At 40.4% G+C, this 18,087-nt stretch overlaps 1 protein-coding gene across 2 annotated transcripts in view; it reads right to left on the reverse strand.

The window, feature by feature from the left end:
- Window positions 1-4,895: 4,895 nt before the first annotated feature.
- The window catches only part of KCNJ2 (potassium inwardly rectifying channel subfamily J member 2), a 63,651-nt gene continuing 50,459 nt past the window's right edge, over window positions 4,896-18,087 (reverse strand). For both annotated transcript variants that reach the window (XR_004523765.2, XM_033847230.2), the window contains exon 4: window positions 4,896-15,979. The gene's annotated coding sequence lies outside the window, so the exon portion shown is untranslated. The remainder of the gene's footprint in view (window positions 15,980-18,087) is intronic.

The following is an 18,087-nucleotide window of genomic DNA, read 5'->3' on the forward strand; positions in this document are numbered from 1 at the left end:
ACCATACCTTCTTGATAATTAAATTCTTACCATGCGGGTGCAGTAAGTGTTGTTCTTCCTGAGTGGTCTTGCCACTCAAAATGTAATTGGATCAACAGCATGGGTGTCACTTGGGAGCTTAGTAGAAATGGAGACCCTCAGGACCCAGATGTAATGAAGCAGAATCTCTACAAGGTCCCTAGGTGACTTACAGGCACATTAAAGCTTGAGAAGTTCTAAGTGGGACCTGCAATGCTACATTTCTGGCACCTTCCAGGTAATGCTCACGCTGCTGTTTCTGGTCCAAGACATACACTTTGCAGCAAAGTTTGAGGTTCATTTAGTATCATTTACTGGTAATAATCATAGGTTTTGATGTTTGAAAACGTCTTTATTTTTGCTCATCTTGGAGTTATTGTTGAGGATGACATGAAATTTGACATCGAGATTTATTTTTTCTTTCATTTGAGAGATAATCCTCTGTTTTCTCATTTTAATTGTTTCTTTTGGAGAAATTTTCTACTCGTATCATTTTCCTTCCTCTATAGGTAACCTGTTTTTTTCTCTCTCGATGTTTTAAAAATGTTCTCTTTGTCTTTCTGTAGTTTCTTTACTAATGATTTAATTGTAAAATTCTTTTTTCTTTGAAATACTGCTTCGAGTCTACTGTGATTCCAGAATCTAAGGGTTTGAGTCTTTAAAAATGTTAGAGTGTTCTTAGCTATTTTCTCTGTGAATATTACCTACCCCACGTTTTCCCTATTCATTCCTCTGGAATGTTTTTAAAAACATTTGGTGGACCGTCTCCATTTTTCTTAACCTCTCTTTTTTATTTTATAGATTTTTGCTTGTCTGTATTGCATTCTGTATAATTTCTTGAGCTCTACCATCCAATTCATTAATTCTCTCTACAGCTGTGCTTTCTTTATCTTCTGTTTAACATCTACATTGAGTTTCATTCCAATGACTATATGACCATATTTTCCACTGATATATCTCTTCCTAGTTTTCTTTCAATACCATAATATTTTGTTTCATATGTTTGGCTCCATCGTTTCTCTACTAAATCAATCCAAATGCATTATGTTTGCATCCAAAAATTCCTCTATCAAATATTTCTGGAAGTCTACTATGTTCTTTGTGCAGGATATTGCTTATGGTGGCTTGTTTCTCGAGTAGTACTTCTCAGACTTCAACACATACTTGAATCATCTGTGCCTCTTGTAAAATTACATGTTTCAATTCACTCAGTCTAGGGCAAGGCTTGAGGTTCTTCATTCCTAACAAGCTCCCAGGGATTCTGATGCTGTTGGGCCACATGCCAGTCTCTGAGTAGCAAGTCCTAGGGTATTTTATTATTTTCCATTATTCACTTATGTTTGAGGGGGATTTACGTGGAGGAATTTTAGGTGAACTGGATTGAAAATCCCTCTGGAAATTGTTTTAATTTCTGTCGGGAACAGTAAGCTGGGACTATTTCATGTGTATGCATGTGTGCATGCTGAGTTCTTTCACTTGTGCTTTTCAGGATCTTTCAAGTGGTGTGACTTCGTATGCCAAATGTGCTTTAGGGCTAGATTGTTATGAGCTCTCAGAGGAGAGTTTTTCTCCCTCCCTTCCCCTCTAATCCAGAGCCAGAATAAGAAAGCCAACATTCTGTGTCATATCTCTTTGCTGGTGGGTGGACATTTTCTATTTTACTCCATCATTAAAGGTGTAATCCTTCAAAAATCTTGATTTTATGTGATGGTGTCAGGTCCAACTTCCCACCTAGTATGAGCCAAAGACTTTCTCTTCTCTTCCAGCTTATTCATTAAACTCAAGTCCTCACGACAGCCAAGCGGTAAGTGACAGCTCACTCTATGGTTCCAGCCTTCTCTTCATTTTTTAACCTCTTGGCGTGTTTCTTATATTTTATCTGGTATTTCTAGATGTTTCACATTGGAGTATATTTCAAGTTATCTAGTATACGGTGTTATTGGAGTATAAATCTGCTAAACATTTAGGAGGATTTCTAAACAAGATGGTTAGAGGGTTTTTTTTTTAATACCTAATGTTAATAGTTAAAATCCTAAGAATCTGGAAGGTCTGAATTCTAAAAGACTTCCAAACAGGTGGAATTTTACTTTATTGAGAATTTTGTCAATTAACTCCACCATTATTACCCTGAATTTTTCCCTTTTTTACCATATGTGTTGGTGTTGTATAGACACAGCCTGAATCATCATGAGGGTTAGAAATGGGGTTTGAATCTATAAAAAGCTTAAAAAAATAAGATGTGATGCCATGGAGACCGATGGTTTTTTTCTCTCTCTCCTGGGGAAAGATTCAGAACCAAAGTTTTAAGCACATGTAATTTCAGATGACTAAACCCAAGTACAGGTACGTCAACTGGGGGCATTTGCAAATGTGTCTGGCTCTGATAACTAAGACACTGTTGAAGAGATTATTCCACCAGTGCTTTATTCCCGTTTCTTGACAACGAACTGGCTAAGAACATAGTAATGTAGACACTTTATCTCTCAGATTCTTTAATTCTTTACCTGGTTCCATAAAAAATAAAATAAAACACAATCTAAGCAGCCAAGTGCCCCTCCCCCCCAAACTTGAACTATTTGGGGCAATCATGAGTGTATAATATGCTGATACCCAAGGACCATAGAGAAGAGAGAATAGTGGACCCAAGTGGCTTAGAGTCTTGGGAGAATAAAAAGGCTCCAGAACTCCATCCCTCAGGTTGCTTCCAGAATATCTAGTGTTCTGTTCAAAAGAGGCTTTAGAACCCAAGGATGATGCAAGCAATCCTGGGTAAGAAAACAGCATAGAGAAGTATAGGAAGCTACTCTCTAGTAGGGAAAAATAATGGGAGGAGAGCCAAACTATGAGTGATAATCTTAATTGTAGCAAGCAGTAATATAGAGTCAAGGAATTGTGTATTCCAGGGATGAGCAGGTGGGAAACGAGATAATATAGAGGAGTCGTCCAATATGCAGGCTCTGGAGACAGTGGAACTAGCGTCAAATTCCACCTTTACCACTTACTAATGTAGGATCTTGCACCATTTATTTAACTTTGCGAAGCCTCAGTTTCCTCATCTATAAAAGCAAAGTACCAAACCTCACAAGGTTGTTGAAACCATCACGTTGAACCATAACGTAAAGTGCTTAGCATAGTAGCTGGCATCTGCTGTGTGCCCCCAAATAGTCAAGATGATGAAGATGATGATAATGGTGGTGGCGTTAGATTTAGCTAATAGGGTCTGGACCAGAAGGCTGAGGATCCAATAAAGCCTGTTCGTTTGATTGTTCATTCATCCACTTAATGATGCATCAGACATTCTGTACACACCAGATATCATTCTAGGTATCTGGAATTCCAGGCTGGAATGTTAAGCAGGGAACAAAGACTAATGCACAGACTGACCAAAGCTAAGAACATACTACAGGGCTTCCCTGGTGGCGCAGTGGTTGAGAGTCCGCCTGCCAGTGCAGGGGACACGGGTTCGTGCCCCGGTCCGGGAGGATCCCATGTGCCGCAGAGTGGCTGGGCCCGTGAGCCATGGCCGCTGAGCCTGCGCGTCCGGAGCCTGTGCTCCGCAACGGGAGAGGCCACAACAGTGAGAGGCCCATGTACCGCAAAAAAAGAAAAAAAAAGAACATACTACAAATGAGAGGTTCCATAAACAACCACAGCTCATCACTGGCATAACCTACGTAATCCACCAACAATAAGACCACTTCTGGATGATACCAGGTGTTAAGACTGAATCCACTGATGTGTCTCCTCACCTGTCACTGCTGACTTGGCTGGTTATGAAGACAAAGCTGGCAGTGATGGTAGCCATATATGGCAATAAGAAGTATTACTGAAATGTGATAGACTATAGTTAATTCTGAATCACTCACTCTTCTGCCAGGAGCTTGACTCTTCCTAAGGGTTATTCTGGTTCAATAGAAGGTGCTCCAAAATGCCTTGGAGTCTGATGCTTATGTCTGAGTGTTGATTTGGCCACACCCTAGTTGTAGAAACCTTAGCATATGAATTCTCCTTTCTCATCTTCAGTTTCTTTTTTTTTAATGACGTATAATTGGTTTATAATGTTTTGTTAGTTTCTGGTGTAGAGCGAAGTGACTCAGATATCTATATCTATATAGATATTCTTTCTCAGATTCTTTTCCATTATAGCTTATTACAAGATATTGAAAATAGTTCCCTGTGCTAAACAGTAGGACCTCATGGTTTATCTGTTTTATATATAGTAGTTTTTATGTGCTAATCATAAACTCCTAATTTATTCCTCCCCTGCCTTTCCCCTTTGGTAACCATGTTATGATGGTAACATTGTTTCCTATGTCTGTGAGTCTGTTTCTGCTTTGTAAACAAGTTCATTTAAATCATTTTTTAGATTCCACATATAAGTGATATCATATGATATTTGTCTTTCTCTGTCTGACTTACTTCACTTAGTTTCATAATCTCTAGGTCCATCCATGTTGCTGCAAATGGCATGATTTCATTCTTTTTTATGGCTGAGTAGTATTCCATTGTAGAAATATACCACATCTTCATTATCCATTCATCTGTCAATGGACATTTAGGTTGCTTCCATGTCTTGGCTATTGTAAATAGTGCTACTATGAACATTGGGGTACATACATTTTTTCAACTTAGACTTTTCTCCAGATGTATGCCCAGGAGTGGGATTGCAGGATCATATGGTGGCTCTGTTTTTAGTTTTTTAAGGAACCTCCATGCTGTTCTCCACAGTGGCTACACCAATTTACATCCTCACCAACAGTGTAGGAGGGTTCCCTTTTCTCCATACCCTCTCCAGCATTTATTATCTGTAGACATTTTTTTTTTTTTTGTGGTACGCGGCCTCTCACTGCTGTGGCCTCTCCCATTGCGGAGCACAGGCTCTGGACGTGCAGGCTCAGTGGCCATGGCTCACGGGCCCGGCCGCTCCGCAGCATGTGGGATCTTCCCGGACCGGGGCATGAACCCGTGTCCTCTGCATCGGCAGGCGGACTCTCAACCACTGCGCCACCAGGGAAGCCCTAGACTTTTTGATGATGGCCATTCTGACTGGTGTGACGTGATACCTCATTGTAGTTTTGATTTGCATTTCTCTAATAAGTAGTGATGTTGAGCATCTTTTCATGTACCTATTGGCCATCTGGATGTCTTCTTTGGAGAAATGTCTATTTAGGTCTTCTGCTCATTTTTTGATTGGGTCATTTCCTCATCATATTCAGGATTGTAAAATTAACTAGCTAATGGGAAAGTACACCGTATAGTAGATAACAGTCGATGTGCTGAGCATTTCCAGAGCCTCTCTCTGCCATGTTTCGCCCAAACAATATGGACACACTGCATCAAAGGTCTCCCTTGCTTCTGAGGTTGGTTGAATTTGACTAACAGGAAGCACTGGGTGGCTGGGAGGAGAGTGATATCAGAGTATTTATCTCCTCCTACACCCCACATGACCTGTATTCATTTAACAAAGTTCATAACTACCATCAGAGGTCCTCTCGCCATATTTTGCTCTCTAACTACTGGTAGTTGCTACCTCCCCACATCCCTAAGGTAGCAGTCAGTAAGTCAGTTGGCTCATCGTATTTTCTGGTTTTTCCAGTTTTGGGTTTGTTTCTTTTTTAACTCATTCCAATTGTATCCAGAACACAAAGAGTTCCCTGCTGAGCAATGTGGTTTGACCACGAGGCCATCACAGCCATGCACTAAGTGCTCGCCTGCATTGGTTCATCCATTTTTCGAGGCAAGGTAACTTCTAAGAATGGGAAGCATTGGGGTTTAAAATGTATTATCTGTTGTTGAATGTATTTCAGGAAAACATTCTGTGGCCACCGAAGGTTCAACATATTGGACCTAGAATTGAAGATCGCCTTTTCTGCACTAGTGGAAAACTAAAAGCGTAAGGTGAAAAGATTAACCAGTTTCCTATGATGACAAGTTTTCATTTTTCAAGATCTGCTTTATGGAGTATTTCTTCCAAGCATCGAATTCAAAACTCTTTGCCACCCAAAAAAAAAAAAAATTTTTTTTCTGATATTTTTGTCAAAGATTCCAAGCCCTTAGCCTTTGTCTTTGCACTATTCCACAAATACACATTTTCATATCTTTTATTTAATTTGGTTTGGTTTGCAATATCATGGTTGCATGGCAAAGTGATTTGTAATTTCGGAGTCTTGAGTTTTAACATTGTTATTCCTACCAATGAACCCTCTATCCTGGGGGATATCATTTACCTTCTCTGTCTTTTAACATATTCATAACTAAAATGGGAATATCGCTCTCTTCCTTTTTCAAAGAATTACTATCAGATAACCTAAGCTATCTTGTCTGTAAGTACTTTAAATAGAATAACTGCCCAGTTTTCAAATAGTCTTGAATAAGCCTATGATGTTGAAATAAAATCCAATTAGATACACAGGTCACTTACAATAGGGATTATTGAGATTAGCATAATATCAGGAGAAAATAATGAGAAACACACATGTTCAGGTACATTAACGCCCATGGTTTTTTAAAAAAATTTTTGTTTTTTTTTTAATTTTTTGGCTGCATTGGGTCTTCGTTGCTGCGGGCGGGCTTTCTCTAGTTGCGGCGAGGGGGGGCTACTCTTTATTGTAGTGCACAGCCTTCTCATTGCCATGGCTTCTCTTGTTGAGGAGCACAGGCTCTAGGCACAAGGGCTTCAGTAGTCATGGCACGCGAGCTCAGTAGTTGTGGCTTGCGGGCTCTAGAGCGCAGGCTCAGTAGTTGTGGCATGTGGGCTCAGTAGTTGTGGCTCGTGGGCTGTAGAGCACAGACTCAGTAGTTGTAGCGCATGGGCTTAGTTGCTCCGGGGCATGTGGGATCTTCCCAGACCAGGGCTCGAACCCGTGTCCCCTGACTTGGCAGGTGGCTTCTTAACCACTGAGCCACCAGGGAAGCCCCAACGCCCGTGTTTTAATGATAGATATTTATGTGAGGCTACAAAACTGGACTAATGGATCCAAGTTCATACTGGTTTTCACCATCAAGAGTATGATTTCATGCAACAAGAGGAACACCATGTCCAAGGGGCTGGAAAAATACGTCTTTGTGTCAAAGTCCTAGATAACACATCAAAAATCTTAAGGACATTGTTCCTCTATTTGGAAATCCTTCCTGTCAAGTGATGCTGTCAGGCCACTTTCGCATGCTCAGCTGAGTCGGTGGTTTCACAGTGATCCGTGGCCCAGGCAGACAGCACATGAAATGTCTCCCATTCAGTGAGGGCTCCCAAGTCCTCTATAAAGATCTCTTGGTTTCTCAGCTCATGATCTTCTATTAAGAGATGAGAGTCATGCTATAGGCAAGATAGAATTTTGAACTGATAGTCACATGAGATGGTACATGCAAAGGCCTTCACATCACACCTGGGACAAAGTTATTATGATAATAATAATAACTAATTTTCTCATGTAAGTGCATCCTTTTCATTAAATACTGGGAAATAAAACTCATGGAAAGTATCATTTTTAATAGGACTAATATGATCCTCCCACTAGTATAATCCCTGTAATTATCCTTTAAAATCACCTAGATCAACCATGACTGTTTATGGTTTATTCCTCCGCAAAGAAGGAACACACCTTTAATACTGTTGTAGTCTTATCTTTACACATTTTAAAACTCACATATTCAGCTTAGCTTCTCCAAAGAAAAACACAAGTCAGAAACACAAAGAGAATAAGTAAACAAAACACAGGAAGACGAAAACAAAAAAAGTCTGAAGAACAGGTAGACCTGGACCTAATGGGAGAAGATAAAATGAAACCAGATGGAGATTTTATACCTTTGTTTTTGTTTCACTGAGTGGAGCAGACAGATAATCAAAAACATTTCCTCACTGTTACTTTTCTAATCTCCTCTGTCACCTTCCACCAAAATATTAGGCCAGACAGAGGCTCTCTGTGTTCCTCATCTTCTGTCATCTTCTGCTTTAGAGAAACGTATGTTTTTATGACCAAGCTCTGACATGATCACTGAAAGAAGCTGAGTAAATATTTTTAAGATAAGCCTGGAGATCTTACTGTCTCTAAATCATCAACGGACAAAAAGAGAGAGAGACAGGGAGAGGCAGTTTCCTATTCAAACATGCTGCTTAAGAGCTAATGGGAGTATTATTATGATTGATGGACCAGAGTCTTTGTCTTCAGGAACACTTAATGGGGTAGGAACCGACCAATATTTACATTGGAGGTGAAGCCACGTTTTACTTCATCTGGGGTCAAATATTACCGAATGTGAAATACATTCTTCACGCTGACACTGCCTTCCTTTCAGCCCAAACTGGGTGTCTGAGAATCCCCCCAAATCTCCATTTGTAATACTCCCAAGCTTCAAAGTTCAGTGACTAAGGAGAAGGATGGGGCTGCTTCAATTCTAGGGTGGGTGACTAATAAACTACAGGTGAGAAAAGCGTATAGTTCAAGTGCTGGAAAACTATAAATGCTGTACATGGGAGCAAGTACACAAGGCCTATTAAAGTAAAATGGTCTCCACATAGATCAAAACAGTGGGTCAAAGATGAAGACTTAGAGAAATAATAGCATAATAATTGCAATGCGGTTCTGTCATTAATGATTATGGCTGGAAAAAAAAAAAAGGATGTTATGTATACAACCCTTCCAGCTGATAAACGGAAGACGATTTTCGTATCCTAGTTGATATTCCAACATTGAGCACAGAGAAATTTCAGGTCAGTGCATTCTTTTTCTTTCTGGTTTGTGACACTTGCATTTAAGTGAAGAGAACCAGGCAAATGTTTGAGATTAAACAGAAGGAGCATTCTAATGAGAGCTTGGAAGGCTTCTCGAGGCCAAATCCATGCTTTCCGTTTGATAACCAACTGCCTTAAGTAAAAGAGAATGGAGGCCAGCTCGGGACCAATGATGCTATCAGGTTCACTCCAGGATTGAAGATTGGCACCAAAGTCTTGCCTGTGTTCCTCCCTGTTTCAAATTCCTCCACTCCCATTTGTCTTTAAATCTACTCCAATCAGGGTTTTGCCTTCACCACTCTGTCAAAACTGCTTTCATCATAATCATCACTGACCTGCTTCATAAACCACAGCCAATTATTCATTTGATAAAGTTAACCATTCCCTTCTCCTGTGCTTCCAGAACATTATATTCACCTAGATTTCCTCCTGTCTTTCTGGGATTTTCCAGTGTCTTTGCTTGTTCTTCTCATCTCCCCCACCTCTAGATATAGGTGTGCTCAAGGGTCCCTTTGGGGGACTTCTTTTCCTTTCAGTCTACACTCACTCTCTCAGAAAAACTGACAATGCAGAAATTTATATCTCAGCCAAGATTTCTCCCCAGAAATCTAGACTCATACTTCCAGCTGCTTAAATGAAGTCTACTCTGGCACAGAGAGTAGAAATCTCAAACCAAGTCTGTCCCTTGTTGAACTTCCGATCTGCTCTCCAAAATCTTTCCTCCCTCAAATAATGACAAACTCCCTTGACTTTATTCTGCAGTGTCTAACCAGCTATGCAATCTACCCAGTGGTTTTTCATTCCAATATATTTTGCACTTCTAAAATTTCTGTTTCTTTTTTTATGTAATTTCCATTTTGCTGTTGAAAGTCTAATTTTTTTCCTTTATTGTTTTCATATTTACTTTTAAATCCTTTAGCATGTTTATAATTGTTCTTTTAAAGCCTTTGTTTTCTAATTCCGTTATCTAATTTCTGAAGATATTTATATTTATTGATTTTTCTCTTGGTCAGGGCCACATTGCCCTGCTTCTTTGCAGGTGTCGTTATTTTTATTATGATGTCTTCCTTGCTGTGATTTTCTTACTGTTTATTCTGTCTGATGCTTATCGAACTCCTTGGATTCATTTATATTTTTCAGCAAATTTGGAAAAAAGTTTACCACGAATGTATACTGGACATATAGATACTAAGTTCTTGAGTATTTGGATTTTGTTTCCTCGTTATTGAGTTTTGTTCTGGAAGGAGTTAACTTACTTTCATATCATTTTGATAATTTTAAGGTGTGTCTTTGGGCTTGCCTGGGAGTGTGTCTTGCTATGCCCTTCTAATGTGTGGACTCAAATCTACTGAATGTCCATGATGTTCAACAAAATCTCTTGACTCTAGTTGGTAGGAAATTAAAGGTTTCACAGCCCTGTTCAAGCTCTAATCATTGCTTACCTCAGCTCCACAGAAACTTTTCCTTGCTCAGTAGTTGTTCTTAGCCCAGGCTCCTGGAGCATCAGCTCACACGTGTACAACTTAGGATTCTTTAAATACTCAGTAGGATCCTAGGCAGATTTCAGGAGCTCCTTCCTGGCACAGTTCTTTCCCACTACTTCTCTGCCCTACAAATTCCCGCTGTGCATCAGGAGCCCTGCACTCCATCTCTCTCTGCAACTTAGCCAGACCCCTGTTTTCTGATGCAGCGTCTCCTTCCTGCACTGCGGTGCAGAAAAATGTCTCTAGACCGAAAGCTGGAGCACCCAAGGCTCTCACCTCATCCACCTCCTTCTCTCAGGCATCACAGAACTGCACCACATGACCCAACATCTAGAAACAGCCATTTCGTATATTTTGCCAGGTTTTACGGTTGTTTCTAGTGGGAGGATTAATGCAGTGCAGTCACTCCATCATGGCCAGAAGCTGGACTCTCTCCTTTGTTTTTTCATTCTCAGTTTCTGTTGTCAGTTTTATAATTCTACCTTCTTCTTAAAAGTTCTTCAGGGTGTTACCTTTGGCCTTCTCATTTGATTCGTTCTCTAGGATGACCTCATCTGCTCTGTGGCCTCAATTATGAATACGCTAAGGACACCTTACATCTACATCTTCTTGCCAGGTTTCTCTTTCCTATGATTCTGAATATGATAGTCAATTGTCTATTGGACCTTACCAATCAGTATCTTCAAGTCAATGTCCAAAACTGAATTCATCATCTCTCTCCACAATGGCCTTTCTTCCTGTTTTCCTTATTGCAATGATCAGAGTTACACCATCCACTGGACATGCAAACCAGAAATCGGGTTTATCCCAGCCTCCTACTTCTTTCTGAGTCCTTACATCTAGTCAGTTAACAAGCCCCACGCATTCTACTTCTTGAATATTTCTCAAAACCACATCCTTGTTTCCTTAAAAAACTAAAAATAGAACTACCATATGACCCAGCAATCTCACTCCTGGGCATATACCCAGAGAAAGCCATAATTCGAAAACATACATGCACCCCAATGTTCACTGCAGCACTATTTACAATAGCCAAGACATGAAAGCAACCTAAATGTCCATCAACAGAGGAATGGATAAAGAAGATGTGGTACATATATGCGAAGGAATATTACTCAGCCATAAAAAAGAACAAAATAATGCCATTTGCAGCAACATGGATGAACCTAGAAATTGTCATACTGAGTGAAGTAAGTCAGACACAGAAAGACAAATGTCATATATCACTTATATGTGGAATCTAAAAAGAAGGGTACAAATGAATTTATTTACAAAACAGAAGTAGAGTCACAGATGTAGAAAACAAACTTATGGTTACCAGGGGATAAGTGGGAGGAGGGATAAATTGGGAGATTGGGATTGACATGTACACACTACACTATATAAAATAGATAAGTAATAAGGACCTACGGTATAGCACAGGGAACTCTTCTCAATACTCTGTAATGGCTTGTGTGGGAAAAGAATCTAAAAAAAAGTGGATATATGTATATGTATAATGGAATCACTTTGCTGTATACCTGAAACTAACACAACATTGGAAATCAACTCTACTCCAATAAAAATTCAACCCCCCCACCATCTTTCTCTCTATCCTCAGTACACTATGCAGATACTCCTAATTTCTCCCATACATCACTGCAGAATTCTCCTAAGAACTCTTATAGAGCATTTACTATATGCCAGGCACTATATTACTGTATAGGTAAGTACTATTATTATTACAGATGAAAAAAAAAACTGGATCAAAAAATTTCTTCAAGGGTTGCACTGTTATTACTCGGAAGAGCTAGAATTTAGATCTAGGATTTAGATTCTATCCTCCAGAATCTTTGGTCTTAACCACGAGTCTATACTGCTTCTCAAACCGACTTTTTTACCTCTGTATCACAAATCTATAAGAAACTGACACTGACTTTTATTAAGTGTGGATTTGATCATTCCTGTCCTCTACTTAAAATCTTTCAGTATATTTTCATCTTCAAGGTAAAATCTAAACAGTAAATTCTCTGTGTACTCTATTCATCCAAGAACAAGAAAGTCCTCCCTTCCTATCCATTTTTCTTTGATATAGTTAAGCTCTTTTCATTATAAAATCACTGCTTACGTGTCCACTTTTAGGGAAATATTTCTTCACACCTTTTCTCTTACCCATGTCTAGGTTTCAAACTCAGGCTTCGTGTTCCCTTAAGAGGTAAGTTTATTGATACCTTACTATTTATCTCACTATTTCAATCATCTGCTAGATCCTGAGCTGTCTCTTCTGCATTCTGTTCCCAATGTTAGCACATTGGGAACAGTATTTGACGCATTCTAAGTGTCCATTAAATTCTTGAATGAATGACTGAATACAAAAATGTGTAAACCCAGGTGCATTCATCCTAACTCAAACCTCTATGAAGCCTTGATGTTACCACTAATTGAAGTGCTAGAAACAGTGAATAGAGATTCCTTTCCATGAGAACAATGAATCACCCTCAGATGAATTGCTTTTAGATTTCAAAATGCCAGCCTCTTGACCTTCGGGGTATTTGAATGTCATTATATCATTAATTCTTCACAGAGAAGCATTTGTAGTGACAGAATACTTAAGAGTAAACAATTAGGTCTTCTAGTAGCAAATCATCTTTAAAAATGAAGGAGGAGATGCCAAATGGTCATGGTGATTTCTCCTCATATACAGAAAGGTTTGGGAAGCAACCACGAAAGTATTTCTAGTAACAGGTACATTGTCCATCTATATCTGTCTAAAAAATGCTAAAACCCTGGTGTACAATTCTAAGTCATGGTCTGAAATCCAGCCTTAGATAAAATTTAAATCTGTATGGTTTATACAACTTACTATTTCCCCCGCCCCTACTTTTTCCTGCTTCTTTACCACTTTGACCCTGGAAGTATAGTATTTCCGTCTGTGTCCATATCCACGTCATCTAGAAAAGCTCAGGAATTCATCTGGCCAAAGAATTTGTAAATTTAAAGTTTTTAATTTTTTTAAAAAAAGTGTTTCTCTAGGAGATGAAATAGGATTCAGGTCTGTAACTTCTATTTAGACATAATGTTCCTACAAGGGAAATTCAGCCAGTGGGGGAAAAAAAAATAAATGTCCTCTGCTTACCTCTCCTCACACATTACTTTGTTTGTTTTGAACGTGAGAGAATAACTATATGTGCTAGGAAATTGCCCTGATGAATCCTTTTTTATTTTCACAGTGATATCCATCCCCAACAATTTCTTACCGTTTATAACAGTGTGTTATTGATACTAATCTTGGGATCTCCAGGCTGTGACACCCACTGTCTAGGGAAGGTAATTGGATTTGGTTTCTGAAATCCTGCAGTTCAGTGCGACGTAGTGACAGAGCTGGTCTCTCCTGAAGATCGTGGTGATCTCTGCTCTACCTCCACTCACTAGACATACAGGAGTCTTTGCTAACATCTTGTCTCATGTCCTCCTCTATGCATTGGCTTTTGCTCTTGCCCATGGTTTGTGGACGTGTTGAAATATAAAATCAGAGAGAGCAAAGGTCAACACTCACGAGAGAGGCTTCAAACAATTATTTCTGTGAAAAAAAAAAAGAAAAAATGTTGGGCTGGTAGCAAATCAAGACAAATGGCTCTAAGTTCAATCAGCATCCGACACAGCATCCGTCTCTTTCTTTCTTTCTTTTTTTCCCCCCAAACAAAGCTTCTTTTTTTTCAGTTTATTTATTTATTTTTGGCAGCATTGGGTCTACATTGCTGCACGCGGGCTTTCTCTAGCTGCAGTGAGCGGGGGCTCCTCTTCATTGGGGTGTGCGGGCTTCTCATTGCAGTGGCTTCTCTTGTTGTGGAACACGGGCTCAGTAGTTGTGGCACGCGGGCTCAGTAGTTGTGGCACATGGGCTTAGTTTCTCCGTGGCATGTGGGATCTTCCGGGACCAGGGCTCGAACCCGTGTCCCCCGCATTGGCAGGCGGATTCTTAACCACTGTGCCACCAGGGAAGCCCAGCATCCATCTCTTTCTACATTTCTTAATGAAAGTCAAGTGGGAGATACAAAGTCATATTGCCGTGATTTCTCGTATAAGCTCGATGGAATCCAACCTTCCTGATAAGTCGTATCTTCTCTCTGTCTCTGGTGCTCACTCTGTCTCCTGTACACACGCGCACACATGCACACACACACTAGGCACTGTCTCCTTCTCTTTCCCGCCACGGTATGCAGAGTTTCAGTGTTGGGCAGTGTGCTGGACTTTTGTACGTTTCCCTCCTCTCTTAAGCATGTGTGTGATAATGAGATGATCACAGATATGAAACTTTAAATAATCATCACAAACCTTGTCCAGCACTGTAGAACCAAGAGTGACCCTTCACTATCCCTCTGTGTTATGGTTCCATAAACACAACTCGTATTGATTGTAAAGATGTTATCGCTGCCTTTGGAGTAAAAACATGTTATGGCCTTTTGGGTTTATAGAGAGAACCTAAGGAGTCAATACAAGTGTGTGAAAATATGCTCTTGTTTCGGACACTGGGCAGGTAGTTATTCCACAAGATGAGTAGGTATGTCTCCTGTGATAGTTTGAGTATACTGATTATCTCAGAGAATATACTTACTAGCTTTAATAAAGAGACAGTGGTTATAGCAAAGGAATTTCACCCTTTATTGCCCTACTAAAGGGCTTCTCCTGGCACAGTGGAAGCTGGCTTCATCCATAGCAAATTGCTCAGGACTGTCTCTTATCTGTTCCAAAGAGAAAGAACTGGCTCTTACCTACTTCCCTTTTTTTTTTCAGTGCATTCACATTTTATTTTCAGAGCTACTGTGAGCAATTCGGAGCTACTTTTGGCCAGCAATTCTAAAACCAAACAAATGCAAATTCCATAATTTATATGTACAATATTATAATGAATGGTGTGTGTGTATTTGTCAAATGCGGGAGTTTTTGCGCAGGATCAGATATGCCCCACGTATATATATACATGTTTGGGGCTGAAATTCAGAAGACAAGAGTTCTAGTGGTGGCCCTGTTACTTTATTTGTGTGATTCTGAGAAAATTCCTTAAATTTCATTTAATGTAATGTCTTTTCTGTAAAGTGAAGGGGTTGGACTCCTACTTCCCTTCCAGTTCCCAAGTTCTTCTCTACACAGCCCTTCAGAGTTTGTCAAAAGTTGTGATATGTTTATGGCACAGGTAAGGCCTGTATCATATAATCTAAACATAGACTGTCTTAAGTCATACTCAGTTATGTTGTATTAAATCCTTCAAAGCCAAGTTTATCTAGATTCACCTTCCTCTTTCTATTTGAACCCGTAATCATAGGATTCTAATGCTGTGGAGTCAACTTACTCCCAGCCCTCATTTTGGTCACAAGGTGTAATATAATCCTCTCAAACTGTGGAGCACTAAAAATCACACGAAGCCTGAAAAATGCCAAAACAAACATGTTTTTAACAGATTCAGGGAAAGCAGAAAGAAAGTGGTGTTTTCCCCAGGAAACCGTCCGCACTCTCCGAAGCCAGTTACAGCAGCTTTGTTCGGGCCTGGCCTTCTGACGATCAAATGGAACCACTTGGCTCGAAGGAGAATTCTGAAGTCGCTGGAGAAGAGGCTGGGAGGAAGTTCTCCTTGCTGAGGTGGAGGCTACAGCAGTGCCGAGATTTCAATCATTTTCCCCTTCAGTCTCTTAAGGGATGTTTCCTAGTCCACGGGGCTGATTTATAGTCTGTTGTTTTAACAACCACACCTCTCCTCCCAAGGGTCAAGTGCCTGGTTGGAAGAGAACACCGACACAATTTATTTTATTCCGTGGTTCACTCCTGAGTCAAGCTGGTGAATGAGCTAGAAGTGGTTCGGTGCCTAAAGATCTGTGAGTGTTTATATATGGGATATTATTCACACAGTGGACAGACTTCAGCCAGAAGGTCATTTTGCATATGTCTGTGTGGGTGTAGAGCATGTCACTTTCGTCTAGATATTTGCAGTACAGAATTTTGAAAGAATTTATTTGGAAAATTATGGTGTAAGAAGACACACTTGAAAAGAAGCCTAAAGATAAAATATAATCATTAAAAATAGTCAACAGTGAAACCCTAGTTCTGCACGTGCCTTATTATTTTTTTTTTTAAATAAATTTATTTATTTATTTTTGGCTGTGTTGGGTCTTCGTTGCTGCGCACAGGCTTTCTCTAGTTGCGGCGAGTGGGGGCTACTCTTTGTTGCGGTGCGAGGGCTTCTCACTGTGGTGGCTTCTCTTGTTGCAGGGCACGGGCTCTAGGTGGGCTTCGGTAGTTGTGGTTCGCAGGCTCTAGAGCGCAGGCTCAGTAGTTGTGGCGCGCGGGTTTAGTTGCTCCACGGCATGTGGGATCTTCCCGGACCAGGGCTCGAACCCGTGTCCCCCGCACTGGCAGGCGGATTCTTAACCACTGTGCTACCAGGGAAGTCCCTGCACGTGCCTTATTTATTCCATGGGTAATTCAGAGCACATTTATAAATGCTCCTTTGCCTTTTGTCAGTTTCCCTGGTCACGGGAGACCACTTCTCCCTTGTCTGCCTTTCCCACCCAGCCGCCCCTATCCCAATATACAGTTGGTACATGCTTAGTGAATGAAATTCATTTTAACATTAACATAAGTTGGAAGGGAAATCGAGTATCCAAAAATGTCTGCTTTGCAGGCATAAACAACTTTTGAATTGTCTTCTGTTCGTCATTTTCTCCATCAACGTTCCTCTCCACTTACACAGGTAAATAAAAATCAGTGTAGATAAGGGTGTGTGTCTGTGCCAGTGTGCGCATGAAGATGGATTACACTGTTCAGGAGTTCAGTACTGGAAAAGTACACATTTAATACTAAGCATTTAAAACCATATATGAAGAAAGGACAGGGGAAATCACTCCTCCAAGGGAATTTTTCCTCTTTTCCCAACTGTTCCACATAAAAGGTGCCCCAGGGCTTCCCTGGTGGCGCAGTGGTTGAGAGTCCACCTGCAGATGCAGGGGACACCGGTTTGTGCCCCGGTCCGGGAAGATCCCACATGCCGCGGAGCGGCTGGGCCCGTGAGCCATGGCCGCTGAGCCTGCGTGTCCGGAGCCTGTGCTCCGCAACGGGAGAGGCCACAACAGTGAGAGGCCCGCGTACCGCAAAAAAAAAAAAAAGGTGCCCCAAAGATACTGTTGAATAAATGATTGAATGGGTGAATGATTATCCAAATGAATGATTGAATGAATGAATTCTGTAGCAGCTGATGACTGTGTACCATCCAGAGTATGCCTACCTACAAGACTTTTGCTACAGAAACTAATACCCAGAAGTGAGATCCGTGAGACAAGTTTGTAGGCAACTTGATTTGTTCTTGCTGCTTAGGATATGGAAACGAAGCAAAGGAAACCAACCTATTTCTTATAATTAATTTTTATTGGAGTATAGTTGCTTTCCAATATTGCGTTAGTTTCTACTACACAGCAAAGTGAATCAGCTATACGTATATATATATCCCCTCTGTTCTGGAAGGAAACAAACCTATTAAGTTTCCTCCCATTAACTGAAGGGAGGAAGGTGATGAATTGTGAAGCTTTCTTCGAACACATGCAAAAATCCGATAGAAGTGGGAAATTGAAGAACACAGACTTACGCTAAAGACAATATACTTATTTCAATAGAGTTAAGTAACACTGCAAATCTAATTAAACCCCCAGCGCATGGAGCCTTAGGTTAAGAGACAAAGGTGCGTGTGCACACCAGACTCACCCGGAGTTTGTGTCTCCTCTGATTCTTCCATATCCCTATCAAGGCATCACTCAGCCCTGAGTTGAGCAACTGAACCACCTGAGAGCCTGCAGTGTCTAATCTTATAATTCGAGAACACTGATGGTGAAA

Source organism: Tursiops truncatus, chromosome 20 (assembly GCF_011762595.2).
Source record: "Tursiops truncatus isolate mTurTru1 chromosome 20, mTurTru1.mat.Y, whole genome shotgun sequence".
In the NCBI taxonomy this organism is placed as follows: Eukaryota; Metazoa; Chordata; class Mammalia; order Artiodactyla; family Delphinidae; genus Tursiops; species Tursiops truncatus.